Source organism: Desmodus rotundus, chromosome 7, assembly GCF_022682495.2.
Source record: "Desmodus rotundus isolate HL8 chromosome 7, HLdesRot8A.1, whole genome shotgun sequence".
NCBI classification, from domain to species: domain Eukaryota; kingdom Metazoa; phylum Chordata; class Mammalia; order Chiroptera; family Phyllostomidae; genus Desmodus; species Desmodus rotundus.
Genome location: NC_071393.1, coordinates 10,885,316 through 10,899,356, shown reverse-complemented (window position 1 = coordinate 10,899,356; position 14,041 = coordinate 10,885,316). Strand labels below are relative to the sequence as shown.

Here is a 14,041-nt window from a genome sequence, read left to right as displayed (position 1 = left end):
GAGGTCTGGAGCTATACTCTCCGAGACACTCAGCCTTTAATGGAGGAAGGCTTTTAGAAAAGATCTGGCAAATTCTCTGTCCTTTCAACTTCACTTTCTGTTCTCTTTTTATCTGCTTTCAGCCTTTCCAATTAATCCTGGATTGAGAACCCAAGGCAAGCAGCCAGTGGTGCCTGAGGAATGCTAAAGAGCAAGCTGATCCTGGGAACGAGTGCCAGCAAGGGACCCCACAGCAGAGACAGACACTGTGACCAACTCTCCTGTTACCAGGAGGCTTGCGAGGCGTGTGCGCGGGTCTCCGCATTGGCACCATCTGCCGATTCCTCAGGAGGACAGAACAAACCAGCGAGGCATGAAGATTAGATTATGTAACGCTCGAGGATTGCTGTTTTCAAAGAGGAAACAAATGGAACGAATTGATTTGCTTGTCAGAGTCGTGTCACTAAAGGTGACTCGTTCCCTTCTCTTCCAAGAGAACTTCATTAAAGAGGAGAATGGTTTCGCAGGGTCAGAGTATGGGAGACCACAATCGACTCCATTCACATGAATGAGTCCAATTCCCAGAGTTGCACTGATAAACCCTATTCCGTTCCCCTTGCCTGGAAAACCACTATTTGACCACTACTGAAAAGGCTCCAACACGGCAAGGAACCTAAGGACCAGCTGCCAGTCCTAAACGAGATTCAGATCCTGCGTGCGTTACCTGAACAGAACGCTCTTGCTTCTAGGGAAACAGCCCCTGATTTTGAGACCAGTGGGGTGACATTTACTATTTAGAGCGCCACACAGGTACTTGGATAGAGTGGGGATGTGTTCTTACAGATACATGCATCAGGAAGGAGAAGCGCTGCATTTCTGGGGTTCTTTCGTCACTGCTAGGCTTCTCTCAAAATGCCCGGCGCAGTACTTTTCATGGTTTACCCAGCAGAGCTGAAGACTGAACCAGTGATAACCCTGGAGCTGCTCCCACGATGGCATTCCTGAAGGTTCCGTTGTCTCATTACCATACCAAGAGTTAAATGTCAGGTCTTCATTCAACATGGAAATGAAGCCTACTGTACCGGAGATTTTCCCTGTGCCCCTCCAGATCATTTCCATCCACCCTGCTCTTTTTACCCTGGGGCGCTAACCCGTCAAAACCCATCTGGATTTCATGGACCGGCTCCTTGGCCCTCCCGCTTCCATTCTGGTGTGACCAATGGGAGGCGGCAGCAGGAATTGCAGAGCAGAAGGAGAATGAGCTTCAAGTATTTATTCATTCCCCCAGTTCTCTCCCTGCCAGATCACCTCAGGGTGGCTGTGTCTTCTGATAAAAGGTCACAGCTCCTTCTCCAAGCAGCCCTCTCCTTTGAGAGAAAGAGAACAAAACAGTTCTCTATCTGAGTTCTGTAATTTCTTTCAACCTTCAACTTTCAGATCCAGGACTGGTGAAGACCCTGGATATTTATCACCAGCCGCCTGGGTCCTACACTATCTCTATGGTTTCCCTATACCCTACCCAAATCTCTACAAACAATCCCTTTATTAGACCTTCCTCTAATGCTCCAACTTGAGTACGCCACCTGTCTTCTCACACAAACGCTGACTGATACACCTAATGCGTGCGTCAGGGTGATCCTAGCCCTGCACCACAGTTTAAAAGGAAAGGAACAAAATTAATAATATGATATGCTACTACTTTATAGTTATTCTTAATGTTCACCTTTACCCAAGGCTATAATAACAACTTCAAGATAAAACCTAATTCCTCTTTACAACATAATTGTGCGGTAGTGTGTATGAGCTAAATATAAGTCAGAGAACAAGCTTTTCCATGCCATCAAAATTCATGCTAACAACTATAAAGAGAGACTGCAGAACGGATGCCCCTGGCTTGAGATTTCGCCAAAAACAAAACACAAAACAAAAAACCCATATTCCAGTATTTAAATAAATCCCACAAATATTCAAAAGCCTACTCTGTGGCCAGAAAGGTGGCCATCTTACTGTGAGGGACAACACAGACATGGTCTCGGACTTTATGAGCCTTGGTCTCATTTGTGTTTTCTTAAATTTTAAACTCTGTTTTTTTGCCCTGGCTGGTGTGGCTCAGTGGACTGAGCGCCAGCCTGTGAACCAAAGGGTCGCTGGTTCGATTCCCAGTCAGGGCACATGCCTGGGTTGCAGGCTGGCTCCCCAGTGGGGGTGTGCAAGAGGCAACCACAGATTGATGTTTCTTGCCTTCTCTTTCTCCCTCCCTTCTCCTCTCTGAAAATAAATAAAATCTTTATAAATAAATAAGTAAACTCTGTTTTTTGATTTTAGAAACAGAGGAAGGGGGAGAGAGACAGAGAAACATCCATCAGCTGCCTCCCCATACTCACCCAGACTGAGGACAGAACCCACAACCTCCATGTGCAGGACGAAGTTCCAACCAACCAAGCCACACCAGCAAGGGCCCTTGGTCTCGTTTTATGCAATAAATGTGTTCCTTAAAACGTGAATGCAAATCAAATATGTTGTAAGATGGTGGGGAGCTTACTATCTGAATAATAATTTTGTAAAATAGTCACCGTTTGATCTTTGAACCCATCCAGAGTTTTCATCCATCCAGCTCACTTCAGATGAAATTTCTCTTCAGTCTGTAGAGAAGATTGGTCTCCTCTGGTGCTCCTGGAATAGCAGAAATTATGGAATGGAATTCAGAGAAAAGATAAGGGAACTACTATTTATAGACGCCATATAGAATCCTAGGCAATTTGCATCTGTTAGCACATTTAATCCTGGAGATAAATGCATATTCCACCATTCCCTTATTTTCTGCTTCTGAAAAAAAGATAGTACGGCAGGTGTGGAATTCAAATTCTTCTCTCTTTTTTTTTTCCTTTGGTCTGAATGAGAAAGCACGACAAAAATATTATTCAGTACAGAACTATAAAGATCACATTATTCCCTGGCTTCAATGGCTTCCCACTGCTCTTAGGCTCAAGTCCAAAATTCTTCACACGGCCACCGTTCCCGCCTGAGTTCTCTCCACCATCCAGGCTCCTTCCCACTTCGCACCCACTGTTCCCAGATTTGTCTGCAGTCGCTTCCTCTCCCCGCTCCTCCAGCCTAACTCAGACTCAGCCCTCCAGTCTGCGCTCAGTTTACACTAGCTCGGGAACGTCTGTTCCTCCAGCTGGGCCTGCGAGTCCCTTGATCCCCAGTGCCCAACACCTGTCTGAGCAAACGAGCAAAAGCTGACTAGCCTGGCGGTGGCCATTTTTACCATTTCCTCGGTTGGGTTTCCTTCGGTGCCCCGGGCCCAGTGGAGCCTCCCTCAAGAAAGGGAAAAGCTGAAGGAGCCTTGTTAGAGGTTCTAGAAGGTTTTCGCATTCTCTCTCCCGCCTCAGGCGCATACGCATGCGCTCCACAACTCCGAGCCCCAGCCTAGGTGACAACAAAGCAGTCCCAAGAGTCACAAAGCCAGCGGACCGCCCTGCCAGCTTCCCACCAACTGGCCGCGCGGCACAGGGTCACGTGACTCACAGCGGTTGCGCATGAGCAGTCACTTATCACGCACTCTCCCCACTGGAGCTTGGCCATTGCAGCTGCGCATTTCGACCTGGGCTGCTCGAAGGCAGTAGGCCAGGTAGGGTGTAGAGCACGATTCTTTCTGGAGGTCACAGGTTGGGCCTGGGATGTATTGCGCATCAACTAGTGGCAGGCATTGGAGCGATTTATCTCAGGGAATACTGCCAATGGCTTAGTGTTGTGGGCTGGATGAGCCCATTTTACAGATGGGGAAACAGAGGTGCCAGTGATTTTTAGGACTTGTCCAAAGGTACGGGAAATGACAGTCCTGGGATTTGAAGCCAGTTTCTCTGGCTCCCAAATGCTCAAGCTCTATTAGGCCCACGTTCATGTTGCAAAAGTAAAGTTTGTTCCCCTAAAATATGGCTGCCACTGGGAGGGGGTTTCCTCTCTCCTTCCCAAGTAACTCGGAGCCAGCTGCCTGCTGGCTGGTTCATGGCTGGCTGTGTGACTTTGGGGTAAGTCATGTCACCATTAAGCCTCAGTTTCATCATCTATAAAATGACAGCATTGGTTGCTGCCCATTACGAGAATTTATTCTAACAAAAATACAGTGATACCTCCCCAATGCCAGGTACTGTGCTAGGTAGGGCTAGGGTATGCCAAAACAGACATACCCTGTTTAAATGAAGGCCGTGTAATTAAATGAATAGTGTGTGAACATGCTAATAAACTCCACAGCCCATGAATAATACATGTAACATGTTAGATGATGGCAAGTGTCATGGAGAAAAATTAAGCAGGGAAAGGAAAGAGGAGTGTATTGTATGGGTATAATTTTAAGTAGAATGGTCAGGGAAGGTCTCACTGAGAAGCTGGCATTTGAGCAAAGACCTGAAGGAGGTGACAGAGGAAGACATGCCAGGAACTGCTACAAAACCTGGACACGTTTGGACCCATTTCCCATTAAGAGCAGATGAGATCTAAAAATGGCCCTGGCATCCCCGTGAAAGCCTGCAGTTCCCATGGGCTTCCCTCACGGAAAGGTGGGCAGCTCTGTTGTGGGTTTCTCACAGCTGGCTCCTGCGGAAGTGGAAGCAGCCTGCCACAGGTATGAGGATGCACAGCCAACGAGCTCTTCCTTTGCGTCTCCACAGCAGTGGATGTTTCCATCAATTAGAGGAGGGTCCACCATGCCCTTGGAAATTGCTATTTTTTGCTCCATTGAAAACAAAAGAAGCAGGAAGACAGAAATAGGACCAATGCTGACATTTTGCTGAATGCCCCATCTCAGCCAGTTTCTCAAACACATGGAGAGACTCATTCGCACAAATGCATCTGCTCGAAACCCCTAATGTAGATACAAGAGTAGCTTGAACACTGCACAGAAGAGGCCAGTCTGGGAGAAAAGTATCAAGCCAGGCCTTGGCCAGCTCTTCTCTTAGCAAAGGTTGTGAAAAAAAAGTCTTGGGAGCTAAGGCAAAGGGACAAGTGAACTGTCCCTTTGTCCAGGGTGTCCACGCTGCAGATGTCCTCCGCCGGGTAGTCACTTAGTAGCCACCCTGGTTATCAGGTCCTTGCTTGTTGTGGGACCACAGTGCTTGCGTTCAAGTCACCCTATTTTACTCAATTAATGGCCCAAGGCACAAGAATAGTGATGCTGGCGATTCAGAGATGCCAGAGAAATGCTGTACACTCTGTCATCGTTCAGCACGTGTGGGGAAAAACACAGTGTGTGTAGGGCCTGGTGCTATTCGTGGTTTTAGGTATCCACGGGGAGTCTTGGAACGGATCCCCTGTGGATAAGGAGGGACTACTGTAAAACAGTAAACGAGGAATGTATACAGTCTGTTAGATGATGGCAAGTGCCATGGAGAAAAATTAAAGCAGGAAAGGGCACAGTGAATGGGTGGGATTAAGTAGAACGATCAAGGAAGGCCTCAATGAGCAGCTGGCATTCAAGCAAAGACCTGAAGGACGTAAGGGAGGAAGACCTGGTGGGTGTCTGGGGGAAGGGCAGTGTCGCAGGAGGAGGAGACAGAGCAGAGGCCCTAAGACAGGAGGCCACTGAAGTAAAGTGAACAAGAATGAGGTGGGAAGTCAGAAGGAGCAGAAGCCGGAGCGTGTATGAGCTTTGTAGGCCTCTGTAAGGACCTTGGCCTTCACTTCCAATGGATGGGGAACCACTGGAGAGGTTGGGGTGGAGAAATGACAGGATCTGACCCAATAAAAAAGCCTGAAGCTACTGCCATTCATTCACTCGCTCATTCTCTCATTCACTTGTTCAAGCCTCTCAGGTGAGAGGCACTGTGCTGATAACAAGCTGGACATGCCCAGAGTGAGCTGCAGGGCAGTGAATTTTGTGCTGATTGGAGAGTGCAGAGCCAGGTGAAAGGAGGCTCACCCTCGGTCTTCCCCCATCACTCCCCTGCCCTTCCTCTCCCAGGGAGAGGGCCCCAGGTATCTGCAGAGCTTCGTGCTCGGAAGGCTGCTAGAACCTGCAGGTTATAAATAGCATCTCCAGGAGCTGGGAATCTAGCTGCTCCATCTGAATGAGTCAGAGGCTCAGAGCCACAGCCCCCCAGACTGCAACTTCACTCCCCCCCCACACACCACTCCACCCCAGATGCCCTTGCTGACCTCGTAATCAAAGCTGGGCCTCTCTTTTCACCATGACCCTCTCTGGCCTTGTCACTCCCCCTTTATCCCAGGCCCTATCTCCTGGAGCACCAGAAAGCCCTCTGGTCCATCAGTTCTAAGAGGCAGGATTGAGTTAATATTTAAAAGCCCAAGATCTGCACTTAGACCTACCTGGATTTCAGCCCCAGCTCTGCTGCTTCCTGGCTGTGTGACTTTGGACAAGCAACTTCACACCTGGGAGCCCCATTTTCCTCATTCATAATAATGGGAATGATTGTAATAACAGTACCTTCTTCATGTAGAATTAGAAGGGGATTCAACGAGGTACCCCACATAGAGTGCTTAGCCCAGAGCCCGGCATATAGTAACTGTTCAATTAATGGAGTGATAGTCCTTGTACTTAATTAGATTATAATCCAGAGATGTGTGATAATAAATAAGAAAATGACAGCTTTCTTCTAGTCTACTGATTATCTACCACATGCTTGAAGTATGGGTTCTTGACATATAATGCACTAGTACCTCTAATCTTTAGAGACAAGCAAATTTTTCTCTCTCCATCTTAGGCAGGAAGATAGCCAGGTGACTCGTCCAAGGCCATATGGCACCCAGGGAGGCAGAATCTCAAGGCAGCAGAAAGAAATAACAACGTCCCCCGAGGCCCTGGGGACATGTACAGCTGCTGCTCCCAGCTCACCCCACACCTGACATGCCACTGTGAGTGGACATGAAAAAGTAAAGGTGGGGAGGGGGGAGGAGGACAGGCAGGCAGGGGCACAAGGTAGCTCTGCTTCCTCTAGCCATCCCTTCCAGCTCCTAAGGTGAGGATCCCTTTGTCACCTCCCCAAAGCTACTGTCCTTTGAGTGACACTGAATAAAAAGCTCTTACTATCAAACGGCTACCCCAAAGAAGCTCTGTTTACTAAGTTTTACACTGTTTAAGGATGAAGGTGATGGTGACAATTTGGCTTGACTGACACCTTTTAATCCTCCAGGGTCATGTCTGGTCATTCCCCCAAACCCTGAGGTTCTAGAAAGATCCCCTTGAGTCTCCCCCTCCATCACGCTGAAAGCCTCATAAAATACTAGAAAGGGCATGTGTTTGGGGGTCAGACAAATCTGGGCTTGCTCCTGGCTCTGTCCTTTCCTAGCTAAGTTCAGTTCTCCAAGACTCATTCACTTCTCCATTCACTTAGCAAATGCATGTTTAGCAATGTCTCCGTGTGCCAGGCTCTGCTGTAGCCCCTGGCACCACTGCAGTGGGTCAGAGATAAAACCTCTGTCTTCCTGGGGCTTTCACTTTGGTGGAGGGAGAGGAGAGACGTAATAGGCAAGCAAATAATTTCATGAATGATATGTTAATGAGGAAAATGGAACATGGTAATGGGATCATCATGGGGGATAGGTAGGGTGGCATGGCGGGGAGTTCCCTTTGAGATACAGTGGTCAGGGAGAAAGAGACGTTTTTTTCTGAGACCTGAATGATGAGCAGGCACTTAGGCCTGGAGAAGAGAATGAGTTTGGTGCATGAAGTTGGAGTGGTGGGAGTGGGGCGAGCCGAAGGAGACGGGGAGATGAGGTCAGAGAGGGCGGCAGGGGCTAGATCACAGAGCACCCAGTGATGGGAATCCCAAACCCATAGCTGTGGGCATTTGGTAAGATGCGGCATAAATCCAGCACAGGACCTGGCATACCGTGGGTGCTCAATACTCAGAAACTATACGATGTTTATGTTCCTTCCTGTCCTCCTCCTCCTCCACCTCCTGCCCCAGCCCTGCCTGGTGGCCCTCTGGGCCCCACCGGCTCTTTCTGGCCCCAGGACAAAGGCGAGGACATCGGCAAGTCTCCTCCTGGCAGAAGGAGGCAGCACTCCGCATCCTCTCTCCCTTTCCTCCTCCAAACCCTCCCACCGCAGCCCGGTGATTTTCCTGCCTTTAACAAGACGATTTTATTAAACATCTCGAAAAAATATTCTCTCACTCCCTCTCTCTTTATTTATAAGAATCAACTTAACACCCTGCTCCTTTGTTCTATTTGGAAACTGGAACAGCCTGGTTTATATTTAGCTGAAATCCTGCTCCTTTCCCCGCAGATCCCAGCTCGGCCCGCTGCACTAGAGGGGCTAAGGAAAACAGGAGGAGAGGAGGCTTGGGGGACAGGGGCGTCCTGAAGGTGCCCTCCCACCCAGGGGCCCAGGTCTCAGCTAAGCTGGAAGGACCCAGAAGGCTAAGAACTGAAGAGTCCTTCGCAACACTTGGTGTGTCCCAAGTCAAGGCTTTGCCCTTCCTTCTGTCACCCTCTAGTCCTGTTCAGATGTCCCCAGAAGGAGAAAGACAGGGAAGATGGAATATGGAGAAGAAAGACCCCAACCCTAACCTGGAACTACCCTTGGAAAGGCAGGATAAGGCAATGTCCACAGGGTGGGCCTGCATTCAAATGCAGACTCTCCTCGGCCTCTCCCTAGCTGGCTGCCCTGGGGGGACCCCATGTGCTCACTATAGTGGGTGGCACGGAGTTCGGCTTGATAAATGGTGGCCGCCATTAATGACTCGGGGCTGAAGGAAACTGCTTAACTCCTCAAATTCCAAGTCTCTACTCAAAACCTGCTTCCTCAAGGAAGACTTCCCAGGTCCCAACTCATCAAGTCAGCTAAGAGCCCTGGGCTAGGCACTGGCACTATGGGGACAGAGGAGCAGAAACACACAGGGCCCCGGAGTGGTCAGAGAGGGACAAACATAATTGCCACAGAGAGTCCTGAGCTCAGAAGAGGCTTCAGCTCCATGTGGGCAAGGTCAGCTCTCCTTTGTTCTCGGCTGTAGTTGCAAAGCTGAAGACAGCACCTGCTGCAGCAGGAGGCAGCACAGAAGAGTGGTGATGCGTCTATCTGGGTAAAGAACGGTGCTTTGTCCATTCAATGGGTGTTACTCAGCCATAGCAAGGACTGAAGTACTGACACATGCTGTGAGATGATGAACCTGAAAAAGTCTACACTAGGTGAAAGAAGCCAGATAGGAAAGGTCGCATATCGTATGATTCGGTTTCTGTGAAGTAGCCAGAGTAGGCAAATCCATAGAGATGGAACATAGATCAGGGGTTGCCAGGGGCTCTGAGGAGGGGGATGGGAGTAAGTGCTTCATGCACGCAGGGTTTCTTTGGGGGCGATGAAGCTGCCTGGGACAGGAGAGGCAGTGCTCGTGCGGCCACTGAATTGTGCACCTTCAAATGGGTTAATTGCATGTTATGTGAATCTCATCTCAACTTCTTGATGCTCAATATTTTTAGCCGACGGGGAAGTACAAACTGAAGCCACAGAGACCCCCGCACACAGGTGAGAATGGCTAAAATGAGCGAGGCTGATTATACAAAATGCGGGTGAGGATGCGGAGCGACCGGAACTCGCCAACACTCCTGCTGGGCAAAATGGCACGATTATGTTGAAAAAGTTTGGCAGCTTCTTATTAAGTTAGACATTTACCACATGATTTAGAAATTCCACTCCTAGCTATTTACCTGAAGTAAATGGAAACATATGTCCATAGAAAGGCTTTTACGGATGTTCGTAGCAGCTTTCTTCATAATAGCCCCAAACTGGAAACAACTCAGATGCCACTCACCAGGAGACTCGCATTAAGGACTTGTGCTGTACCTACACAGTGGAACACTACAAAGCAAAAATATAGTAATAATAAAAAAGAATTACCAGTACGTTTAACAATGTAGATGAACCTCATAAACATTTTTGTTCAACAAAAGCAGCCAGTCACAAAAGAGGACATTCTGTATGGTTTCTTTTCCATGAAGTTCTGGAACAGATAAAACAATCTATAGTGACAGAAAGCAGATCTGGAGCTCTGACCGCAAAGCATAAAGAAAAATGGGGAGGGATGAAAATGTTCTATATTGCCACTGGAGTGTTTTTTATTGTATGTATAATATACCCCAATAAAATTGATTAAAAAAAATAAAAAGACCACCTACTGAATATCCACCTAGACCTGCTCACTTTCTTCCACTCTGCTCTGTGCCTAGGGAGACTGCCCTGTGGGGCTCAGTAGCCTCCCATAATCTCTGGCTCCTACTCAGGTTCGGCCCCCAGGAGGAGGTGGAAGGGACAAGGAAGAGGGAGGTCAGGATATTTATTCCTCTGCTCCCTCCCTGCAGGACACCACAGGCAGGCCGTGTCCCTCAACAGGAGGTCACAGCTTCTGTTAAGGTGACTCTGTCCACACAGCTCCTCCTAAGTGGCAAAACCATTCCCTCAGCCCTCCATCTGTAAGTAGCCTGGCTCTGCACCCTTGTGGTTTCCCTACACCCTGCTCATGCCTAAATAAGTCCCTTATTCACCCTTTCTCAAGTTACCCAATTTGAGCACGCCATCTGTTTCCTGCTGGGAGTGACTGGCCACACTAATTAAGATCCCGACTTTAGAGAAGGACGTAGAAATTCAAAGAGGAGCAAGGAGATGACTCAGAAACAAATGGAAAAGCAACAGAGGCCACCCGGAGGTGTGGTCTGCAGGGACAGGGCACCGATAGATGCTTCTTGAATGTCCAAATGGGTGAATGAGCGGATGAACAAATGAATGAATGACTGTGGGCACCAGGCAGGACCCGTTTGCCCCAATTCCTTGAAGGTTGTTAGGTGCTAAGACAGGACCTCAGCATCTGAACTACTTTAGCCAGACAAGTGCTGACCAGCCCCCCAGCCCAGCACAGAGTTGGAGTTGGCGGAGTCTTGCATTGGGAGGATTAACACACAGCCTGGGACACCAAGGAAGCAGCCCCCCCACAACCTCAGTGAGAGATTCAAGAGTTATTTTTGAAAAGCAAGCAGGGCCTGCGGGCGGCCCTGGCAGAGCGCGAGCTGGAAGGGAGAGCCAGGAGCAGAGGGAGAACAGACAGCTACAGCAGAACCCACACCCCGTCCCTGTGACGTCAGCCCCACACACTGTGATATAACATGGGGGGTGGGGGGTGGGAGGCATTCTGCGTCCCCTTGGGAATTTTTACTGTGGTAAAATATATGCACCATAAAATTATCCTTGGGAATGTTTGAGCCGCTCCCACCCCAGGCTGAGTGACATTGGGGACTGGACTCCAACAGGAACAGGGGGTGGGAACACTGGCCAAAAATATTTGTGTCTAAATGGTGTATGAGACTTTGCTCAAGTCTGGAAAAATCCGAAAACTGGAGGGAGAGCCACTGCTCTGTGGAAGAGTTGGGGTAAAGAATCAGGAAGCAGTTGACGTCCCCTACTCTTGCAAAATAGGGGGGAAGGCAGAAGCGGCTGTGGGGCAGGGAGGAGGAGAGGCGAGAGCAGAGTCAGGGCTTGGGTCTGGGCTGAGGGCGACAGGCGCAGAAGTGAGCAGCCAGAAGGCATCTGATAAACGGTGCAGTTGACTCGAGAGATACTTGCACCTGGCAGGGGGGTGGTCAGAGGCAGCCAGAGGGAGCCATCAAATCCCCAAAATAACTTGTGCTTCTGCAGGAACACTCTGGGACTAATCAAGGTAGGGATCATCTGAAAACCCACCAGAGAGAGGTTGCTGAGAGCCCTTGTGTCTCCAAGCAGGGATTGGAGGGAAGGCAAACGAACAAAAGATGTGGTTTGCAGGGAGGGCTGCTGTCCTAGAAGAGGGGGCCATCTTGACGGTGAAGTCTTTCCAGGGCTCCAGTCGAAGGGGCGCCAGCAGCTGCCCTCTGCTGAGTGCCTGCTGTGTGCCCAGGCCTGGGGCCTCACGTGGCTAAGGACGTGAGCTCAGAAGCCAGCCTGCCTGAACTCAAATCCCTTCTCTACTCCTGCTGGCTGTGTGATCTTGGACAAGTCACTTTTTCCCCCACTCTGAGCCTCAGCTTCCTTATCTGGAAAATGGGGATAAAATGCACTCCTGGTTCCTGGATGCTAGGGGAGCTGAAACTCAACATGTTCGGTACCGAGTTCTTCCCTTCTCCTACTTCCCTTCACCTAACTCCTACTCCTCCCCCAGGCTTCCCAGTCTACCCTGTAACTCAATCCAGAAATGCCCCACACAGGAGTCGAGAATAACTATTCAATGCACGAGAACTTTTCATAGGACTCTTCCCAGCAATCCCAGGCAAAGGGGAGGCAAGTTGGTTTCAAATTCCTCATCTTCCAGGGGAGTAGACTGAGTCTCAGAGCCCAAGGCACGTGGTGAATAGGTAGAAATGTCAGGGGCCCGACTCAGGTCAGTGTAAATCAGAACACGTCCATTCACTAGGCCTGGTGCTCTGGCCCCTCCTCAGTTGATCAGGGTGAAGGGTAGCCCGCAGCAGGGCCCCACTCCTCACCCACACTGTCTCCAAGCCCCACGTCCGGAGGCAGATCCAGCGTGGACGTGGGAAACAGCCTCCAGATGAGACATATGGGGTCCAGTGGGGAGAACGTTGTCTTCGTTCACTGTGTGACCTTGGCTGAGTCCTTTCCCTTCTCTGGTCCCCAGTTTCCCCAGCTGCAGAACAACCGGGGTGGAAACAGGTGATCGTAGTCCTGGAAAGTCTAAATTCTCGCTCCCCGTTGTGTTGTGGGTGCCTGGTGCAGGGACGTGAGCATCCACCCTCGCGGCTGCCAGGCTCTCTTTCCTTCGTTGCTCCCCTCCCTTTATCTGGCGATCGGGTCTAGGCAAAGGGAACAGCACGTGCAAACGTCAGGAAGTGAGAGCAAGCACAGCATGTCGGGAGAGCTGCAGACAGAATAGTCTAGTATTGGTTTATTCACCCACTTGATTATTTAACCAGTGGTTATCGCTGTGGGTCAGGCTTTGATCTGAGCACAGGGGACAGAGCAATGAGCAACAGAGACAGAAGCACCATCTTCACCAATGGGGGGAAACGGGAAAACCAAGTAAACCAACCAATAACCAGGCCACTTTCAGAATGGGGAAGTTCTATGTGAATAATAGCAAATATGTATCTAGCATCTGCTCTGGGCCAAGCATTGTTAACAGATGTTCAATAATTTCATCCTTACTACAGTCGTATGACACAGGTGCTAGAATCATCACCCCCCTTTCACAACTGAGAAAATGGGCACAGAGGGGTTAAGTCACTTGCCCAGGGCTCCCCAGCTAGGGAGCAATGGGAATAAGCTTCAAACCCAGGCCATGTGGCTCCGTTGTGCTGGCTTGTGGGGAGAGCATTAAACAGGGCGAGTCATTCAGGGAGGAATACTCTAAAGAGGAGGTGACATTTGAACTGAGGCACATAAGATGCCAGCTGGCCTTGGGAAGTCTGGGAGGCAGAAAGTTCCAGATGGAAGAATATTGAGTGCAAAGGCCCTAAGGCAAGTTGGAGCTTGACATGTTGGGAGAAACGCAAGGAGGCCGGTTTTAACCAGAGCAGAGTGACAGAAGAGGTCAGACGCATGGAGGGCAGAGGCGTGGAGGCAGAGAGGAGGCCCAGGAAATACTCCCAAGATCCTCCCAGGGACTCCCCAGGCTTGAGTCCAGTCCCAGTCCAGGGAGGGGATGGGATGCTCCTCAACCTGGTCCAATCCTATAGGCCTGAGTTAGAACCCAGATTCCACCCCTGGGTGCCCTTGGGCAAGTACCCTTCACCTCTCTAAGCCTCAGTTTTCTCATCTGAAAAATGGGGATAATAGTAGTTCCTATCTCGTAGACACTATGAGTATTAAATATAACATGTCTAAGAGGGAGATTTCTGGGAGCTGGAAAAGTTCTATATCTTTACCTGGAAGGTGGCACATATAAAAGTTAATAAACTGTACATTTTAGATTTGTTCATTTTACTTTCTATACACTGTAGCTCCATTTTTCAAATGTACAGTGCTGGCCCATGGTTAACACCACATAAATATCACCTAGCATTGGTATTAGGCATTCTGTAACTACTTGTTCAATGAATGAAAACCTTAGCACCTTGCGTATTT

General features: G+C 49.4%; 1 long non-coding RNA gene across 1 annotated transcript; it reads right to left on the bottom strand.

The window, feature by feature from the left end:
- Window positions 1-1,262: 1,262 nt before the first annotated feature.
- Window positions 1,263-9,790, bottom strand: LOC123480415 (uncharacterized). Its single transcript, XR_006656424.3, has 3 exons — window positions 9,646-9,790; window positions 2,553-2,652; window positions 1,263-1,346 (listed from the first exon to the last, which is right to left on the bottom strand). It is a non-coding gene; the product is annotated as an uncharacterized lncRNA (long non-coding RNA).
- Between the last annotated feature and the right edge of the window lie 4,251 nt (window positions 9,791-14,041).